The following is a 22,427-nucleotide window of genomic DNA, read 5'->3' as shown; positions in this document are numbered from 1 at the left end:
AAGAATGTTTCTAATATTTAGACAGACACTGCAAAGCACCTTACAAGGAGAGACGTGTAAGGATGACTCGATTCACCGGCAGCCCTGGGCTTGTCCACAGTACCCCCAAAATGAACAGTAACTCCACTGTGTAAATGCTCATGAACAAAGTATTACAGGACTTTTCCAGTTTAAACATACCATATTTTCTTTCAGACAGTTCTTCAGTTGTTTACGTAGATAAGTGATGCAACCATTCCATTTCTCTGAAAATTGAGCAAAAGTTGATTCTCAGTAATAGGTCCCTATGTCAGAGCAGCACTAACATATAATGACTTATATCCTATGTTTTACATCCTAACAGTCCGTATCATTTTACTGCTTTCCAAATAATTTTTCCAAAGAACTTTTCCCTTTTTTGGTGGTTCTTACAATTAGTTTAATGGGAGACTAAAAGAGAAGTTTTAAAGTTTAGGTCCTCTTTTTAGCCTTTAAATTTCTGAAAAGCAGGAGGGCAGAAAAGATCAATCAAATTAAACACGGCAAAAGGGAGACCACAATAAGGGGGTCTCCAGGGGTATTTTAGCAAACTTCCTAAAACATGTCTTAGCTGTGTGGAAATAAGTCTTTAGAGTGTCCAGGTATGGTGGTGCAGGCCTGTAATCCTAGCATTTTGGGAGGCTGAGGCGGGCGGATCGCTTTGAGCTCAGGGCAACATGGTGAAACCCCCATCTCTACCAAAAATACAAAAAATTTGCCAGGCCTGATGGAGTGAACCTGTAGTCTCAGCTACTTGGGAGACTGAGGTGGGGGGATGGCTTGAGCACAGGAGGCAGAGGGTGCAGAGAACAGAGGTAGCGCCACTACACTCCAGCCTGGGCAAAAGAGCGAGACCCTGCCTCAAAAACCAAAACAACAACAGCAACAACAACAAAAGCTGAAAGGTACCTGGGGCTGCTTCTCCTTCGCTGATTTCGGGTCTGCACTGGGCAGCTGCATGGGCCTCCCGGGCCAGGAAGCCTCCTGGCCAAGTCCCCATTGCACTACTACACGACTGGTGGCAGTATGACGCAGAGCTGCACCAGGAGCTGTGCTGCAAGATCCCTGCTGGTGGCTGAGGCTCACTGCCAGGCCCCACTGCTGGCTCAGGCCCATGAGCAAAGAGATGCAGCTCTTAAGAGAATGAGGGAGACAACGCCAATGCTGCCAATGCCAACGATGTGGAAAAAGTGTGGCAGCTGCTGGAAAATGGCATGGATCCCTGTGCAGCTGACAAGGCCACACAGCTCTACACTTTGCCTCCTGCAATGGTAAAGACCAGATTCTGGCCTGCACCAACCACGACTCTGTCATCACCATACTGCTTCCACGAGGGACCTGGTGGATGCCCTGGACCAAGCTGGCCATATGCTTCCATACCTGGCAAAGTTGAAGCTGAACATCCTGCAGGAGGACCACTCCCACTGCCTGGAGGCTGTGTGACCGGAGGTGAAGCAGATCCTCCCAATGATGAGGAAGTACCCGGCGCACCTACAGTGACATGAACAATGGGAATGGCTGGGCCACCTCTGCACCCACCTCCAGATGACCAGTACCAAAGAGCAGGTGGATGAAGTGCCCGACCTCCCAGCCAGCTCCACCTCCCTCAGTCTTTGGATACAGAGCATGGAGGAGGTAGCAAGAGAGGCTCCCTGGCTTCCTGTCACTGCCCCCACTAGTCTCTGAGTACAAAGAAAAAGCCCAACATCTGGGACTTGGAAGCTGTCCTTGTCAGGTGAGGAAATTGCCGTCACCCCCAGATGCTGTGGTGTAGAGATGCTCTCTCCACAGCCTCAGGGCCACTCCTAGCGCCACAGTCTCCAGCATCTCTGTGGACCGGGGCGATAGCCCCCAGCTTCTTCCTCCGGCTCCTGCGGCACTAGGCCAGGCTCTACAGCCTCACTTCAGCTCCACAGACCTGCACTGTCCTAGCAGACCTCGCTCACCCCATGGCCTCCATGGTGTCCTCACCAGGCCCTAGACCCTTCTCTATGTTCCTTCCCAGCCATGAGCTTGTTTCAGTCACCAGGTTTGGCCTACATGGGCACCCTCTGGCCAAGGGGGCTGCCATGGGGGCTGTTGGTTGGCCCTGTGCCTCTCATCAGAACTTAGATTTAGACATGTCACCAGACTTTCAAGGAAACACTGCAGTGGGTGTCTCTGGTTGGAAGAGAGGGTTGATGAGGGCTAGACCTTAAAACTACAAGTTTAAGAGGGACTCTAGACCTTAAAAATGCAAAGTTAAGAAGGACCCCAAAGCAAAAAATCCCAACTGTTTTGCTCCCAATCATTAAAACGCCAGAGGGTGTAATGGTTTTCCAGTCTACTTGTAGTATTTTGCAGCCTAGCTGTATTAGGCTTATAAGTGGCCCCTCAAGATGCCCATATCCTGATCCAGGAACCTGTAAACATTACCTTATATGGTAAAAGAAGCTTTGCAGATGTAATGAAGTTAAGGACCTTTGGTAGGGAAGATTATCCCAGCTTCTTTAGGTGGCAAGTTGGTGTACTCACTTGGATCCTTGTAAGAGCAGAGCAGGTGATGGGAGAGTGGTGGGAGGTGTAGTGATGGAAGCGAGAAATTGGAGTCATTTAAGGAGGGCATCAAAAGTCAAGGAGTGCAGGCTGCCTCCAGAGCCAGGAAATGGATTCTCCCACAGAGCCCCTGAAAGCACTTGCCCTGCTCCCAACTTGACTCAGTGGGAGGGAATTTAGAATTCTGGCCTCCAGAACTGTAAAAGAATACATATATGTTGTTTAAAGACACTAAGTGTGTGGCTCACGCCTATAATCCCAGCACTTTGGGAGGCCAAGACGGGTGAATCACTAGGTCAGGAGACCGAGACCATCCTGGCTAACACAATGAAACCCCGTCTCTACTAAAAATACGAAACATTAGCCAGGTGTGGTGGCGGGTCCCTGTAGTCCCAGCTACTTGGGAGGCTGAGGCAGGAGAGTGGCATGAACCCACAAGGTGGAGCTTGCAGTGAGCTGAGATCGCACCACTGCACTCCAGCCTGAGCGACAGAGCGAGACTCCATCTCAAAATAAATAAATAAATAAAATAATAATAATAATTTGTTGCAGTAGCAACAGGAAGCTAGTATTGCACTGAAGCCTCAAAATCCACCTGAAGAAGGTTTCCCTGTGACACATCACTTGGCTGTCTCCCTTGCAACCTCCAGACTCTAGGTCGCAGCCCTCACATTAAGCCCAAACGTTCAATTTTCTTTTGTAACATGGCCTGGCCCCAATAGCGACTGGACAATGGTAGTCAATGGCCTTAAAATGGAATCTTTGACTTTCAAATTCAACGAAATCTTGAAAATTTTATCCACTGCAATGGCAAGTGGTCCGAGGTTTCCTATATTCAAGCTTTCACTTACCTCCACTACTAACCTTCCCTTCGTCAATCTTGTACCTCTTACCAGGCTCTTAACAAACCTGTTATCAGAAGGAAACTCATTAGCTGGTTCTGCAGCTAAACAGTCAGCCCTTAAGCCCCAACCCCTACTACCTGTTTCCCAGCTCAACAGCCCTCATACTCACAAGAATAAAGCCTCAATCTTTCTTTGGCTGGGGCCACAAACAAGGAGGGCTGGTTCTTTCTAGACAATAAGCTCATTTTGCCCATGTCCCAGAAAAAATCCACACTCACTCACATTCACAGCCTCTTTCACACCAGCTATCGTCCTCTGCTTCAGCTTTTGTAACCTCACCTGCAGTCTCCTGCCATGGCCACCACCCTTCAACAACTCACGCAGGCCCGTACCATCTGCAACCAAGTTTCTTTCCAGGGAGCACTCAGACCACCCACTTAGCCCAGAAATCAAGCTAAAGGGCACCTTCCAGTGTTCAGAGGCCACTACAAACCTGGAAAATTGATTTCATTCATATGCCCCATCTCAAGAAACATGACTATATCCTCACCCCTGTTGACCACTTTCAACAGGCAGATTGAGGCCTTTCCCACCACCACCAAGAGGGCAAAAGAGGTTACCTCAATCTTCCTACAACAAATTATCCCAAGGTTTGGACTGCCCACAACCAGTCTGGGCAGAGAGTGAGCTCCTGTCTCAAAACAACAACAGCAGCCACAACAACAAAAAGATAAAAAGAATATTGTAGATAAATGGGAGAATGTGTTCTTAGAACTCACCCACTCGAAACTCAAGGACATCAAATTGACAGTCTTGGTGACTTTCTAGGTAAAAATCTTCAAAATGAATATAAATAGATGAATTTTCCTGATTTGGATTGCTGAGAGTCCATTCACAGTTTAGGTTTCTCGAGTAATTCCTGACTCCATCATGGCCAGGAGAAGTAAAGTTTCCTTCAGGAGTATTTGGAAGAGACCCACCACACACTAAGAAAACAGAAGGCAACAGAAAGTAGTAGTAAGATTCAGGCCACAACAGAAGAGACAAACAATACAGGAACAGTAACTAAAACATCAACATTACTGCTTTGATTTGTTTTTCTAGATGCAATCAGGATTATGGGTAAAAGGCAAGCAAATTATGCAAGTTTCTACAAGTTTAAAAAGGAAAAATGTGCAAAAATCAACAACTTCTCTATCTTCCTGTTGGTGTAGATTAGGTGGCTGGGGTTTGGCTCTGTATCAATATGTCCAAATATTGAGGCCCTCTGCTCATTAATAATTAATTTAGAGGAATACCCAAATATAATGGTGGCAGGTCCTAATGGCTTGATTAGCAATTCTCCACTTGATCTAATAATTTAATTTAAATCAAACAGACAATAGGACATTGACCTACCAATGAATTTGCCCCCTTTTAATAAAGGAACAGATGCTTCTTGTACCAATGAAATAACTTAGTGGGTTTTTTCTTTTTTAATATTGACTCCCACTTCTAAATTTTAAAACCCTTAGATAGTAGCACCAATCCAGGAAATAGGAGGATATTTATAATTAGAGGCCATATCTTGTTTAATTTTGAAATATTCTATATCAAATAAAACCTCCCATTTATTTTCACTGGAAATACGTGTGTGAATAGATGACCAGAAACAATAAAGCCTGTTCTGTCCCCAGCAAAATTAATTACTCTCCGAGACTAAGTTACCTTCTAGGAGGTAGATGGTCTCTTTCAGCACCAAATAATTGACCAAGGACTATGGAACAGGTCACCGATCCTCATGGTAATATGACTGAAACTGTGCTAGAAGCTCATCTAATGGCATTAAAAGTTTTAAATTCACCATAGTAGTTTCTTCCTGAAATCAGAAAGCTTTTTTCCATCTGCAGTAAGTTTTTGATCTGCTTATATGTGTTTGTCTTATGTCAAAGATTCCTAGTGAACTTTGATCACTAAAGGGAAAATGGATGGCTCTGCTGCCGTTGGCAGTGGCTGGGGGGCATCTGCAATGCACCAGATTAAAATGAAGTACATTTACAACATCCCACATTATCTGCATCTTCACCGGAGGTATAAGAAGCAGTGAAGCCTCCATGCGACCTGGATCCATCCGTGAAAAAAAATGACTTTCATTGTGTTTCCTGAAGATTTAATCTCACTCCTTACATTCACACTACTACACAGTTTCTCTAGCTGGGGTGAGTTACTTCTAATGCCATTGAGTAACCTTTAGACACACAATCCATCTTACTGCATATTTCCTAGGAGGTGATATTCCCAGCCCAGACCCACTTTCTTCTATGGGAACCCTCCCCTAAAATGAATGACCTAACAATGCATTCCTGAACACATTTTGTGACCTCAGGGTGATTTCACTAGAATGAAAGTATTGCAGTAATGCCTTCCTGCCATGTGGTGATAGATTAAAAGCTGCTATACACTTTGGAACTGGAAACCGAGCTCCCAATGTAAAGGAGATAAGCCATCGTGCTTACAATGTGGTGTGCAGAGCTCACTGATGGGCAGTTTTTCTTAACAATGCATCAGGACTTTTGTTATTTGGAAAGGAAGCTTAAATGTTAGTTTCTGATGATTTGATGTATATAATAAAGCAGATATTTTTATTTATTTTAATTTTTATTTATTTATTTATTTATTGAGATGCAGTTTTGCTCTTGTTGCCCAGGCTGGAGTGCAATGGCATGATCTCGGCTCACTGCAACCTCTGCCTCCCAGGTTCAAGTGATTCTCCTGCCTCACCCTCCCAAGTAGCTAAGATTACAGGCATGCACCACTGTGCCCAGGTAATTTTGTATTTTTAGTAGAGATGGGGTTTCACCATGTTGGTCAGGCTGGTCTCGAACTCCTGACCTCAGGTGATCCACCTGCCTCAGCTTCCCAAAGTGCTGGGATTACAGGTGTGAGCCACCACACCTGGCAAGCAGATATTTTTAAATACCTTGAAAAGTAATTTGAAAAATCAATCTCCATATGCAATTAAACATAATAGTTCTTTCCTCATTAGTTATGGATTCAAAGCTTCAATTTTCTTACTTATTTGAATTTTTAAGAATGGATTATTATTGACTCCAAAATATTAAATAATAACTGTAGTCATTCACGTAGTTACAATAATTGGCAAACTATTGTTCCAATGCTGTACAAAATCAAAAAAAATTAGATGAAATAACTAAATAATAATTCATTGATTGAGTGATTGATATTCCGGTGTTTAAAAGGATTTGAATGACTCAAGATTAGAAATAATGACTCAGACTGTGGCACTAAAAGTTGTGCAGTAGGAGAATGCACTCCACAACAAAAGCTTTTAAAATTTACTATAATTAATTAAACTTAGCTCTCTGGGGGCTTCTGGTTTAAAGTGTCTTCCGGCTCACGGGACCAGAAGAAGAGTTTGCTATCATTTACTGAGCAGACAAAAATGCCAGCCTGCTCATCATCTACTCAGTCTGTCTTATCCAATCAGCACAACACCCTCCCAAGCAGCTAATAGTATCCCTGTTTTCCAGATTAAGATACCAGAATTCAGAAAGATAATGTAATTTGCTGAAGTTCAAATAACTAGTAATAATAGAACTGGGATTCAAACCATCCCTCTGATTCCAAACCATGAAGTAGTTTATAAAGAAGCAGAGGAGGACAAATATTTCTATAATGCTGAAAACAGGAATGGGCATCACATTGCCAAAATCAAAAGGGATTAGAACCAACTATAAGGTTAATGGTACATGTTGGAAACCATGATCAATGGCTGTTATCCTGCCTCTGTGTCTGCCTTTGGCATAGAATCACAATGACTGAACATGTTATAGTCATCCATTTATCACATGGACTTCTGCCTTGTGCTAGAATTCCCATCATTGTCCTCTAATCCCTTTTGTACTCAGAAACTACAACTCTCAGAATACAAATGGCTAGGAAGTAGGCACATGAGATTTAGGACAGGCTATAAAATTTGCTATGAACAGGGACAAAATCAGATACAGGTCGTATTGTAGGACACACTGGGTGGCATAGCTTTTCATTTTCTCTGTCTGTACAGACAGTCAGATAGGCAGGTGAGTTTGGAGAAATTTTAGGCTCGGATCAGCTGGATAAGGCATAGGCAGGAAGCAGTGCAATGAAAGTCAGCTGCCTCCTCTGCACCGCAGATCTTCTTTCTTCTTCACTCTTTTCTTTTTTTCTTTCTTCTCCTTCTTTTCTCTTTCTCCCTCTCCTTCTCAGTCTCCTCCTCCTTTTCTTTCTCCTTCTTCTTCTTCTCCTTTCCTTCTTTTCTCCTTCTCTTTCTTCTTTTTTTCTCCTTCCCCTTCTCCCTCTGTCTCCTTCTCCCTCTCCTTCCTCTTCTCCTCCTTCTCATCCTCCTTCTTCTCCCCTCTTTCATCTTTCTTCTTCCTCTTTTTGGCAAGTTCTCAATCAAATAGAGTGAGGGCAAAGGCCAACCCACATGCCTTGTTTGGAGCAGAGTAAAGAGGAACCAAAATAAACATTGAACATATAAAAATATATTTCAGAAAAAGGAATGTGGACATTATGCAAAAGATTCAGAAAAAAATTAATTCGAAAAGTGATTCCTCGCTGGAGTTTTAACTTCCCCAACAGAAAAGACCTGTGAATATGACATTTGTAGGTTTGTAGGTTTCCCTATTTAAAGAGTCGAGGCACCCTCATGCATACAGAGATGCCAGTCATCCTTTCGCTAATTCATTCTTAAATTTGAATGAATAGCCAAGGATCAGCAGACATTTAGGGAAGTGACTAATGTAAAAGGCAGAGACCAATACGAGTAAACAGGAGATAGGAACATGAAGAAAACTGACCCCAAATAAGCAACCCAAAACTTCAAAATTATTAATATATTCATGTATATATTAATAATGTCATTCAGTTGAGAATGTAGGGAGATGAGAATGGAGGCAGGGGCACCAGGTGGAACTGATAAAATAATCCAAGTGAATGGTGGGGGTGGTAGTAGTACACATAATAAGTAGTTTGATTTTGGATATTTTTAAAGATACACGCAGTGGGACTTGCTTATAGATGCCATATAGGGTGTGAGAGGAAGTATTCCAAAATAGACATCAAGATTTTTGACCTTAGCAACCAGAAGTTTGGAATTATTTACTGAGATAGCATATACTGCAGAAGGGGCAAGTTGGGTGGAGAAATGTACTAATATTAATCCAATCTACCTATCTACACACACATATGTATGTATAGCACTTCACAGTTAACAGTCTATTTGTTATTCACACTCAGGGATCTCATTTGCTTTCTTTCACTGCAGGAAGCTGAGAGTGCTGAGGGCACATCTGAAACCACTGGAGGTTGGCGACGTGGAGGTCAGGTAGTTCTGCACCCCTGGAGAGAGCAGTCATTATGCAGGACAACCCATCTGCTCAGAACTTTCGGTGGTGGCTGGTGCTGTAACTCCGGTCCCATTCATCTATGTGCTGCTGTAGGCTTAGCATCCCACAGCCTCCCCAGTTTTGCCATTTGTCATTATCATTCACTCTTAAAATTTATTCTATCTATGACCCTCATGCATGGAGTGATAGCTGATAGTCTCTTAAAACAACTTTTACAATTATTTTGACAGTTTACTGTGTTTTGTTCTCTCAACAATACTAGAATTTGTCTGAGTTATAGTTGCATAGATGGCAATTTTCCTGACCTAGTTTTCTGACTATGATTTATGGGTCAGTAAACTCCTTAAATGATGGAATATAACATCTCAGGCCACAGGGAAGACTGACTATCCACATGCTCACTGTTGCAGGACGGATGCATGACCAGCCTCAGGTTGCTAAACGTTAGGGTGATCTGCCTTCCTTCTGGGGCGGTGATTCTCCACTCGTAGATCCGGCCATGAGGAATTAGGTTCGGGTAGTTGGGAGGAGTAGATCTTCCAGCAGAGCCCTGAAGATCCCCACCACACTCTGATGTGGGGGAAAAAAGCCAAGAAAACTTCCAATCAAATCAAAATGTCTCTTTCCATCAGGAAAGCTCTCAAAATTCAGTTATTTAAAAATTATCCTTCTAGACAAAATTATTCTCCGTATTTATGTGTGTGAGGATTTTAGTGAACATATACATTCATTTCCTATCTCTATTAATATTTAACCCTGGCTTCCATGGATGATAGTCCACAGACAGCAATTTATCATCATGGCCCAAGAAATATGAGAAAGCAATGAATATAATGAACTTAAGAATCAGGAAAATCAGGTCGGGTGTTGTGGCTTAAACCTGTAATCCCAGCACTTTGAGAGCCCAAGGCGGGCAGATCACGAGGTCAGGAGTTCGAGACCAGCCTGACCAACATGGTAAAACCCCATGTCTACTAAAAATACAAAAATTAGCTGGGCGTGGTGTCGGGCACCTGTAATCCCAGCTACTCAGGAGGCTGAGGCAGGAGAGTCGCTTGAACCCGGGAGGCGGAAGTTGCAGTGAGCCGACATCGCACCATTGCACTCCAGCCTGGGTGACAGAGCAAGACTCAATCTCAAAAAAAAAAAAAAAAAAAAGAATCAGGGAAATCAGCCAGGAGTGGTGGCTCAAGCCTGTAACCCCAACACTTTGGGAGGCCAAGGCAAGACCCCATCTTTGCAAAAAAAAAATCAGGAAAATCAGGAGGTTAATGTAAGTATCCTGTTTTTCCAAACAAGATCTTTATTTCATCTGAGATTGTTGGATTTGCAGTAAGGCAAATTGTGAGTAACTACAGGACTTTCTTAAGGTGGGCATTGCAGTATAACTCTCATCCTATTATTGTATCTCTCGTGAAACTAGTTATTTTCCCTTAAAGCATTGATCACAGCTGTAATTTTTTATTTATCAGTGTGACTTTTTGATTAAGGTCCCAGAAGATAGGGGTTATGTTTTCTTTTGTTTTTCAAACTATTGTAACACCAGTGCCTAGCACAGTGTCTGTCCAATGCAGGTGCTCAATGTTGTTTTGAATGAATCAATGAAATCACCTTCCATGCTGGATTCAAATCGCAGTCTGAATCCTGAGGCAGTCAGAGAGCCATCTGTGACAAACCTGACCATGGCACTATTGCTAGAAGTGTCTATGCTGTCAGGAATGGTGCTTCAACAGTATCTGCCCAAGATGTTTCCTGTGAGAGACAAACAATTAAATATATACATCCAGGTAATTGATTTCTTTTAACCTCTATTCGAGGTGTCCTGCATGTACAAAGAAAATAATTAAAAAAAAAGACCTTATCCATGAAGAAACGTTAATCTCTGTCAAGAAAACAGGAAAAAAAATGAAAATTAACATATTCAAATATATGAAGAACTGAAAAAAATGCAACCAGTTAGGGGAAGGATATCTCAGGACAATGAGGAAGGCTTGTTTATTTGTTTGAAAAAGTGGTCTGAGACAACAGAGTGACAAATATCTGCCTTATGCTACTGCCAGGAGACATGCATGACCCTCTCCCTGCCTCGAGCTATAGAACATCCCTCAAATAACGGCATGTGGCAAGGGGATGTCTCAGCAGCAACAGGGTGCCTTCCCACTACCGTTGCTCCCCCCAAGTGGCCTCCAGGGTAGACTATATGACACCTGGGCTCTGGACATCCATTGTTAATGGTAGAATTGAGGGAGAGAATCGCTGGTACTGCCCAAAGCTCATTAATCTGCACTTCTCTGCAGAGTATAGACATGATTTTGCCTTTCTTGGAAGTGAAGAAACTTCAGAGGCTGAATGAGTACATGCGAAAGTAAGCACCCCAAAGAGAGCAGATATATTTCACTAACCAGAAGTATGATAGTCCCAGATCTCCACGAAGCCTTTTTCACAGTCAGAGGGATTCTGAAGGTTAAAATCTTCAAAAGAGATGGTGAGATAGTGTCTGGAGAGCCCCTGGAGATGCCAATCACAGAATAAGTTGTCTCTATATGGAAGCGTTAGATGGCCAATGCTTTCAACAACACCACTTTGCCCTGTTACTCTTCCCCCACACTGAGCTGAAAAAAAGAAAGAAAGAAAGAAAGAAAGATTCCATTACAAATTGTTTTTTTTTTCATTTCACCAGCACATGTGAAAATTTTTAAGTGCCAAGTGACTATGAATTGAAGTTTTTAAAATTCTGAAAATGGTTAGTGCTTTCCTCATTATTTGAATTCTAGGGTTGATGTAAACAGAAATGATACCACAAGTCCAATCCAATAATGGGAAACAAGATGATGACCAAATGGCGTATTCTGTAATGTCACATTAATTCTTTTGGGACACCATGTAAGAGCTATTAGTCACAAGCAAGTTTCATCTCAAGAACAAACTGGTAGACTCATCTGACCTGCCTAGAACCCTGTGTTGATTCTAAAGACTGAACCCAAGCTCAGCTGGAAGGGGTACTGTGGGGACACCTGCCATTTCTAGTTTTACTATCAACTAAACTGTTCACTACAGTAACAGAAATCTCAGGGCCTTGAAAATTACTATTCAATTATGTCTTATTAGCTGGATGTGATAGCTAATTGAATTATATGCAGCTTGACTCAGGATATAACATGATCTATGGTGTAGTTAAATATTGTTACAACTAGGTTTTCTGAACTTTTGCTATATTAAATATTTGTTTGGTTTGTGTCTAGACCTATTAGATACTAAATTATGTGCTATTGTGACTGTACTATAGTGAATCTTCAACAAGCAAAGTTACTGCTTAATTTTTAAATAAGGAAATCAAAATCCTGAAAAGACATATTTGCTTTTTATCCAGTGGCTGATTTGGCACTAGAGACTCAGAGAAAAAAAAAGCTTAATTATTTTATATATGATGAGGAATTCAAAGACATTGTTCTAAATATAGTTATCTGGTTCTTAAATAGTTTTATTACTTAAAGTAATAAACATACTGTAGTTCTTCCTTTTCCTTGGGGGATACATTCCAAGTCCCCCCAGTGAGTGCCTAAAACCTTGGATAGTACCAAATCCTATATAGACATATAGACAATTTTTTTCTATATATACGTACCTATGATAAAGTTTACTTTGTAAATTAAACATAGTAAGAGGTTAACAACAATAACTAATAATAAAATAGAACAATCATAATATACTGTAAGAAAAGTTATGTAAATGTGGTCTCTCAAAATATCTTGGTGTACTGTACTCACCTATTTTTGGGGCCTCTGTTTACTAAGGGCATTTAAACCATGGAACATGAAACCATGGATAAGAGAGAACTACTGAATTTCATAGTAAGCAGAAGAAACAGGAGTTTGATTTAACTACACATATTTCTTCACAGACAAGTTAGAAAAAATATAAAATATTCAAGTTTACTAAGATTACATTTTAAAATAAAAATAAAAGGAGAAATTAAAGTTGATGACTGTGGTTTTAAACATTTACACTCCTTATTTCTAGCATTAAAATATTTTTAAAATTAGGCAGATAGAATGACTTCTTTTTAAAAAGTCATGGTTTTAAAAAATATTTTAACATATTCATTCTAAAACAACTCTTTTATTTAATATAAAAATGTTTTCCAGGGTTTTTATAGTTTTGTGTTTTACAGTTACGTCTTTAATCCATCTTGAACTGATTTTTGTATATGGTATAAGGAACGGGTCCAGTTTCAATCTTCTGCCTATTGCTAGCCAGTTCTCCCAGCATCATTTATTGGATAGGAAGTCTTTTCCCCATTGCTTGCTTTTGTCAGCTTTGTTGAAGATCAGATGCCTGTAGGTGTGAGGCCCTATTTCTGAGCTCTCTATTCCATTCTACTGGTCTATGTGTCTATTTTTGTACCAGTACCATGCTGTTTTGGTTACTATATACCCCTGTAGTATAGTTTCAAGTCAGGTATTGTGATGCCTCCAGCTTTGTTCTTTTAGTTTAGGATTGCCTTGGTTATTTGGGTTCTTTCTGGGGTCCATATGAGTTTTAAAATAGTTTTGTTCTAGTTCTGTGAAGAATGTCATGGTAGTTTGATAGGAATAGCATTGAATCTGTAGATTTGGGGGAGCAGTATGGCCATTTTAATAATATTGATTCTTCCGATCTATGAGCATGGAATGTTTTTTTCATTTGATAGGGTGGAGGGTGGGAGAAGAGAGAGGAGCAGAAAAAATAACTATTAGATACTAGGCTTAGTACCTGGGTGATGAAATAATCTTTACAATGACCCCCATGGCACAAGTTTACCTATATAACAAACCTGCACATGTACCCCGAACCTAAAATAAAAGTTAAAAATATATATATTACCTATAGAATACTTTGCCTTGAATCCCATATGAGTGGGTCTGTTGTCAGATCGAAATCTCAAATACATAACCTCTCCTAAGGACCACTGACTGCTGGGCAAAGATGTCCCACAAAATTTGGAAAGTATTGGTGCATCTGAATCCACTCCATCCCACAACTAGAGGCAGTTGGAAGTACAGCTAAAGTGGAAACAAAATTGTGTTAAATTTACATGGTCAATTGCCTTGACTTATTTTGATAATGACAACTTCACTTACTTTCTTTGAAGATATTATTAAATCATCATTTCTTAGCATAAAAGACTATGATAGAATCAGCGTAAGCCACGTGTCACATTAAAATGCTGTATGATATTTTTCCTAATAATACATTCTTTCATTAGCAGCTCAAAAAGACAGGGTTTACATGTTCTGCATTGAAGAATATTTACTTCCCTTCCATATTCTGTATTGGTTTTACAAATATAAATGTTGTTTTCAAATTAATCCCTATGAATTTCAAAAAACAACAAGTATTTTTTTCCACACAATGATTTGATACATTTCACATGACAAAGATAAATTCTCTAACAGCTCAGTAATTGGGACTAACAGAGTCCCAACCGGAATTTTCTGTGTCCATAAAAGTAGACAACCATGTATCTAGTGTTTCTTGAGGAAGTTACATCAGCTAATTAATGCTCCATGAGTGGAAAAGTAGTATTAAATCCAGTGCCAGAAAGAGCAACAAAAGCTCTTATATCTAAGTTTTGCACCACAGCTGCATTCATGCAAACATATACACACTTTTGTTAAAGGAAAGAGGAAAATGGTTTTTTACAATCTATGTATTTTTACTTTCTCTTCAACATAGTAAGACTTACTCTCTGTTTTGTAATACTTGCAGAACTCTTATTCAGTAAAGACTGAGAAATTATACTGTACGTGCTTTAGTACTGTTCTGACACTGGTGACCGCTGGTGACACACCACACAAATTTCCATTTGTTAAACAGACATTTTATCATTTGTGACACTGAATAAGAGGCTGGGCAAATAAATATTCATCTCTCAGAAACACGATATATTTCCTGTGGGAGGAAGAATGGATAAACATCAATCTCAAGTAGCCACCCTCAGCGTCCCTTGCAGGAAGTGTCTAGGGTCACAAGGGACAGTATCCATGTACATAACCCGCTTAGCTGATGGGGGAGTTGCTGGCAGACTGTGTTTTCAGGCCTGAGTTATTAAGCATTTCACTTTTCCCCTAGATTTCCCTGCAGTATGTGCTACTGAAAGAAATGAATTGTTCTGAGACATGACAGTTAAAAAATACTAACTTCGGGTAGGAAAAAAATGAAAATGGAAGTGACATACTTGGGTGTTACTTCAATATCGAATTGACCTTCAAATTGCAGCCGTATGTGTGTTTCCGGTGGAGCCGCTAAGATCCAAATGCAATCAGCGTGCGGAGGATAATTATCAGGGTGGTTGGGGGAGGTCACATACCCAGCAGAATCAGCTTCATGGATGTAGATGTTGCCCCCACAGGCTGTCAGCCAACACAGTTAAATCAATCTACGATCTAGTGAAGGAGATGCGTTTAATGGACACAAATCATCTTTTAAAGTTGACTTCTCTGTAATTTGTCTCAATTTCCTTTCATCTGTTATGATCCTCATGTTCTTTTCCAGCAAATGAATTCTCGATTTGCTATCGAGGGAGATACCAGGTGTGACACTTTTTAATTTGCCAGACCATCTATCTATTCTCATTGGAAATTTCATTCTTTCTTAAAGCCAACCAAATGATTATCACATGGTGCATGGGGCAGAACATCACAGAAGCATGAATAAATATCCAGCACTTTGATAAGCATGTAAGTATGCTAGCAGTTACAGCTTCCCACTGAGCGTTCAGTACAGCAGAATGATGCAGAGCTATGATCTTGGTGTATTTAAAAGACTAAGCAGATATATCTTTGCACAACTCTGGGGGCATTCATTCATTACATTTCTTCAGGATTTAGATGCATTTGAGAAACAAGATCAATGGCATGAGACAATTTATTAGCCATGTTTTGCCAGAAGATAAAGGAGTTTTTAATACTTCTTTTCTAAAAAAACAAAGTATTATCAAAAAATACTTTTCTATTATCAATAAATATTCTTTGACATTTTCAACAAACAAACCAGACAGGAGTAAATGTACTTACAATGCCAATGAAATTAACCTGTCCAATCACTTAGCCACACAGATACTTGATCTGCTCAACTCTAGCAGCATTTATGTCCACTGTCACTCATCCACTTATAGTCACATCCTGAATTCTGTCAATACCTCCAACTCCCCCATCTCTGAAACTCTAAATTGCAAATCCCATTGATGACCTCCAACTCCCTTGCTTCATGTCTTTCCTTCAGACTTCCCTTGCAAAATACCAACTCCGTGGTTGTGTTCAAGTCAATCCATTCATGCATGGAAACTGATGCCTTTGCAAACATATGTTCTCCCATCTCAACACTGCCAAGCAATTCACCGATTTCTTTCCATATAAACTACAACAGCCTTTTGGAACTTTACTCCCTAAACCCTTGACTTTCCCCAATTCCTCTTGGTTCTCAGCACACTACATTAGGCTCCACTTTACAAAGAAAATAGAAGAAATTACATGATCATCCCTTCCATTTGTTACCCTTCATTTGTTACTATCCTTAATAAATTCATCCACATCTCTACACTCTATTTTCCCCTCTGTATATTATCTTCCTGTATCTCTGGATCAAGTTCCCATCCTATTGTCTCCTCCAGGATCCTGCTTTATTTAATCTCTCTCTCTATGTGTCTGTCTGTCTCTCTCTCTCTTTCTCTCTTTTCACCCTTCTTTCTTCAACCCTATGAAAGCACTCATGTTCTCCCAAGTCACCTCACAGTTATATGCCCAAATAACTTTTTAAATTCTTATTTTATATCCACAGCATTTAACATTGTTGATCACATTGTCTTTCTTTACATTTTTGTCGTTTGGCTTCTGTGACACCAAGCTCTTCTCCTTTTATTCCTTGTATCATTCTTCCTCTGGTTCTTGGGCGCCTCTCTCCAGGGCTTCCCTGACATTGCTAAAGGCCCTCAGGAATCCTCCTGTAGGCCTTTCTTCTCACTCTAAATAATTCCCCAATTGCTGTTATACATCCTAAGGACTTAAACTATAAGCAGTCTGTTGATAATTCCAAATTCTGGATAATTCAAATTCTGTTGATATTTACAGATGCAGTCTAGACCTCTGTTCTGTCCTCCAAATTCCTGTTCCAACCACTTACTGGGCATCTCCAATGGGGATAATTCAGAAGTTTCAAACTGAAGATGTCTCAAATGAACACTCTCATTTGCTCATCATCCAGAGTTCCATACCTGAGTCTGCTGATGACAGCATCAGCCCCTCTTCCTATGGACACTCAGTATCCACCCTTACTGCCTTATTTTTCTCCGTGATACCTTTCACCATATGGCATGTTATATATTTTACTTATTTATTGTCTGCGTCTTAACACTAGAATTAGGCTCCATGAGGACATGGATTTTGTTTGTTTAGTGCTGTATCCCCGGGACCTAATACAGTGTCTGTCCCATGGAAAGTTCTTAATAAATGTCTGTGGGATGAATGGATCCACCCAGCCAAAAACCTAACAACTGCTCCTAAGGCTCCTCCCATCCCTTCCCTCCTGCCTCACATCCAGCTGACCTCCAAATTCACTCCATCCCATATTGATAATATCTTTGATATGCCCTCTCTCCTTTCTTACTGGCATTGCCTTAGTTCAGGGAGTAATATTTTTTCCTAAATTACTTTCTTCTGTTCTTTCTCTCTTTAGTCTTCCCTGCCTCCAGTGTTTTCAGTGTTGCATCCACATCAGTGTTTTTAATCTGATCACGCTGTTCAGGCTTTGGAGTAAAATCTTCCAATGCCTCCCATTACCTTTTGATTAACATCTAACTAACTTATGGTGGCATCTATGGCCCTGAGTACAGTGATTCCTGCCTGCTTCATCACTATTATGTTTACCTCTTTTTGACTCTATTATAAAGCAGTGGTGAATTCTTTCAAATTGTTGAATATGACTTTTAACATTGAGACTTTCTATGCACTCACATCTTTTTATCACTGATTGGCAAATCTCTTCATCTACTTCCTCTGGAGCCCTCTCTGATGTCCTGGGCTGAAGTAGATGTTTCTGTTCTGTACATTCCTCTTTCTAGCACTTATTATACCATATACCATGTTTTTTTTTTTTTGAGACAGGGTCTTGCTCTGTCACCCAGGCTGGAGTGCCATGGTATAATCATGGCTCACTGCAGCCTCAATTCCCTCAGCTCAAGTGATCCTCCCAACTCAGCTTACTGAGTAGCTGGAACCACAGAAGTGTGCCACCATGCCCAGCTACTTTAAAAAATTTTTTGGTAGAGACAAGGTCTTTCTGTGTTGCCCAGGTTGGTCTCAAACTCTTAAGCTTAAGTGATCCTCCTGCCTTGGCTTCCTGAAGTGCTGGGATTACAGGCATGAACCCACGCCCAGCCCTACATCATGTTCTAACTGTGCCTTTGCTTGTCTGTCTCCTTTACCACGCTGTGAACTCCTTGCCAGAACTTGGTAGTTTTCATGATGTGAAACACTTTGTAAATGTTTGATTAATTAATTAATAGGACTATTAATCAGGTGAAAATAAAAGGCATCTACCACAGGATCCTAGAAATCTCAATCAACCATAGCGAAGGAGTGTCTCCGGAGAAAAACGGTATAAAACTAGGTGATTCAATGTCGAAAGATGTTCACAAAAGGACCTATGCTAAAGGCTGAGAAATAAGAGTGGCATGGAAGTAGATATGGTGGGAAGATAGCCAGATAGATATGGGAAGTAGAAGGCCGGCTATAGTTATGGAACATGACTGAGTTGGTAAGTAGAGAGAAATAAGAGTGATGCTATTGTTTCAGGTTGCCAACAATAGGTTGTGAAATCAAAATACTTTTGTTTAAGTCTGATGTTAACTGCAGTCATAACAAGCTTCAAGAAAGATAGGGAGAAAGCAACAGCCATAACCATACTTGCATGAACAATGAGTCCCCAAAGAAATAGAAGAGGTGCAATGTCAAATACACCCTTAGTGTATCTGAATTACCATTTAATGTTGACTTTAAAAATTTAAATCAAGACTAAGTCTATTGGCTGGGCACAGTAGCTCACTCTAGTAATCCCAGCACTTTGGGAGGCTGAGGCAGCTGGCTCACCTGAGCTCAGGAGTTCAAGACTAGCCTGGGCAACATGATGAAACCCCATGTCTATCAAAAATACAAAAATTAGCTGGGCGTGATGATACATACCTATAATCCCAGCTTCTAGGGAGGCTGAGTAAGGAGAATCACTTGAGCCTGGGAGGCAGAGGTTGCAGTGAGCTGAGATTGCGCCACTGCACTCCAGCCTGGGTGACAGAGCAAGACCCTGTCTCAAGAAAGAAAAAAAGACTGAGTCTATCATAAATAAAAATAGAAAAGTTCAGTCCTGTAGGATGAGCTGACGTCTACTCACTAGACTGAAGATACTGCTACTCTTGAAATGCTTTGGTACCAGGTGAAAACCTGCCCATTCATGACTCAGCTGCAAAGCTCAGCATGGAGAGAGGGAGGGATGAGAAGGTCCCAGCCTAGAAAGCCATAGTGCAGGTGCCCACAGAGCTGTATTAAAGCTCCCTCCTTGTGCCAGAGCTCTGTGCACTGGGAAGTGACCAAAGACCCTTCCCTGGTGTTTTGGACCTTACTCCAGCTATTTGATTATTTTTGTATGTCAGTTGGTAAACACTCTTACTCGTTTCTTTTACCAAAATGAAGAAATGATGTTGACTTTAAATTTCATACAATGTGCAATAAAACATGATTTCATTGATATTTATATGTATAAATACATTTAGGAATCTGGGATACAAGTCATAGGATCATTTTGAAATCTATATTATCTAACTTCTGGTGGGACAGAGCAAAAATTTATTATTATATTGCTTTCTACTGACATTACTCCATTTTTTGGAAGCGATGCCTATTTATTTATTTATTTATTTATTCAATTAAACATTACTAAAAAGTAAATGTCACCAAAATCAAATCATTACAGTAGAATTAAATGCAATTATAATCAAGTGTAATTAAGTACAAGCAATTAAGTAAAGATCTTAGGTAATATATAATTAAATCAGTAATAATAGAATCAAAAGATTATGTATTCTTTTAAAAACAGCATACACATTATTACAAAATAGGGAAAATGTAATTCTTATAATGTTTCTATAACTAGATTTAACTTACAATTAGACATCTTATAATGGAAAGGTCTAAGGAATTTCAGGGATCAAGAAGAATAGTGTATCTTATACTCATGGACAATTTCACTTTGGTCACTAATTAGATATGTGGCCTTGGAAAAGTCCAAGCCTCATTTTACTTATCTTTAAAATCGAAATAATGATACTTTACTTGAAAAGTAGTCACGATGAGATATTGAATGTATCAAACATAATAAGTACTTGAGAGTAGGCATTCTTATTAATTCTATTACTGTTAGTTCAGAAAAGAAAACTTTATATATTTTTTCTCAAATCTATTTAATCAAAGAAGACCAAGCAATTGCAGGAAAAGTATATATAATTCTCAGTGAAAATACTTACCTAAACTCTTTTCCCCATATTTGACCTGAAATCCTTGCCCTTCATTACTCTAATCAGAAATAAACTGAACAAACATTTGATTATCTGAGGTGAACAGAGTCGATGAAGCACGACTGCCACAAAAATGACCATTTCCTCCACAGGGTCCGAAGGGTGGAGAATAGATATCAGGACCATTTCTTAGCTGGAAAGACAAATTAAAATTGCATCAACTCCTTTACATTGCAAAAGAAAGAGTACATAATTCTTATCCATTTATGTCCCAGGAAAGAAAAATTATGATTTTGGTTTCTGAATGAAGTCTATGGAAAACATAATTAGAAAGGGTAGCAAGCAAGACCTACCACCAAGTAATCCCCCTGGTTGCAAGAAGAATCACCATTTGGAATCTGGAAAGGCTGTTCAAAATGGATAGCAATGATCAGGCCACTTTGGACCAGGACGTGCCAAGAACAGTTGAGGCTGGATGGGTAGGTCTCCGGATACTTGGGGGACATGATGATCCCTTGTCTGCATGCAAATATCCACCGCAGCCTTCCCACAAAGAAACAAAGGTAGATTATTTAAATAGGATTGGCAACTGGATTTTTATGCTTTCTTAGTTTTCTTGGGGGGTTTTCACAGGGCAATAAAAATGCTTGAAAATACAGCCAGAGTGTAGGAAGTGATTAGCATAACAAGCATGTATCAGGTACATGCTATTGGCTACTCCGTTTGTGGTGGTTGTTGAGATATGGGATATAGAGGTAAGTAATGAAGACAAACTACCTACTTTCATAAAGATTTCTTTATAGATGGGGAAGACATACAATAAACAAATACATAATATGTGAGGTAGTGATAAATTCTATAAAGAAAAATGGATGGGAGGAAAGAGAAGGGTACTTTATTGTCAGAGTTAAGTTGGAAAAGCCACGTCATTGGAGTAACATCTTAGCAGAGACATTAATGAAACAAAGAATCAAGCCAGATGTTTATGTGGGAGAAAACATTCCAGTTCAGAAAACAGTTAGTGTAAAGGCTTGATGTGGTAGAGGTACATCATGGAAGTCAGAATGGATGAGGCAGAATGAGAGATTCCAAAGGTAGCAGCATGTCTAGGTCATGCAGGAAACTGAAAAGACTTATTCTGAGTAAGAAGAGGAAGATGAAGGGTTTTGGGCATCAGAATGGCCTGATCTCACTTACATTTGAAAATATCACTCTATGTGCCGTCCTTAGACTGTAAGGAGTGGAGGGCAGGGAAGGGCAGGAGCAGAGTGTCCAATAAAAAGGGGACAGCCTGAGGCCAAGGAGAGATGATAGGCGCATGAGCTAGGCTGGTAGCAACAGAAATGGAGAGGCGTGGTTGAAATCTAGATACATTGTGAGGGTAGAGCCAGTGTGATTTGTTGATGGTTAAGTATGAGACCAACAGAAATGTCAAAAATAACATCAAGATTTTTGACTTAAATAATGAGAAAAATGTACTTTCCATTTGCTAACATTGTGAGGAGTGTAGAACTGGGGGCGGGGTGGCATGGAAAAGGGTGGGAATAAAGTGTTCAGTTTTCAAAGGTTAATTTTTTTTTGTTATCGATTATCTATCTATCTAATTGGGGTACAAGTGGTTTTTGGTTACATGGATGAATTGCATACTGGTGAAGTCTGAGGTTTTAGTGCACTGGTTACCTGACTAGTATACATTACACCCAACATGTAGTTTTTTATCCCTCATACCCCACCCATCCTCCTTGCTTATGAGTCTCCAAAATCCATTATATCACAGGTTAAATTTGAAATATATTCTAGACCACGAGCTGCCACATATATATACACACACACACACACTCATAGATACACACACATATTTTTATATATTATATACATACATACACACATATATATACACACATATAAATAAATTACAATGGTTCTACCATCACTATATACATACACATATGTATGTATGTATAATGAACTGCCGTACATATTAATATATACATGAGAGTGAGAGGGCAGGAGACGAAGGAACAGGATGAAAGGAGCAGACATTAACTCTCCAGTTTTCAGGGACTAGAAGCTCATCAGCAAGGAAAGGTAGACAGCTCA

The 22,427-nt window shown here is 40.1% G+C and overlaps 2 pseudogenes; both read left to right on the top strand.

Moving 5' to 3' along the window:
- The window catches only part of LOC129006279 (ras suppressor protein 1-like), a 164,281-nt pseudogene that overhangs the window by 114,757 nt on the left and 27,097 nt on the right, over positions 1–22,427 (top strand).
- On the top strand, positions 1,189–9,005 carry LOC129006280 (ankyrin repeat domain-containing protein 54-like; annotated as a pseudogene).

Source organism: Pongo pygmaeus, chromosome 8, assembly GCF_028885625.2.
Source record: "Pongo pygmaeus isolate AG05252 chromosome 8, NHGRI_mPonPyg2-v2.0_pri, whole genome shotgun sequence".
Classification (NCBI taxonomy): Eukaryota; Metazoa; Chordata; class Mammalia; order Primates; family Hominidae; genus Pongo; species Pongo pygmaeus.
The sequence above is the reverse complement of the archived record's forward strand: the minus strand, read 5'-3'. Positions and strand labels throughout refer to the sequence as shown.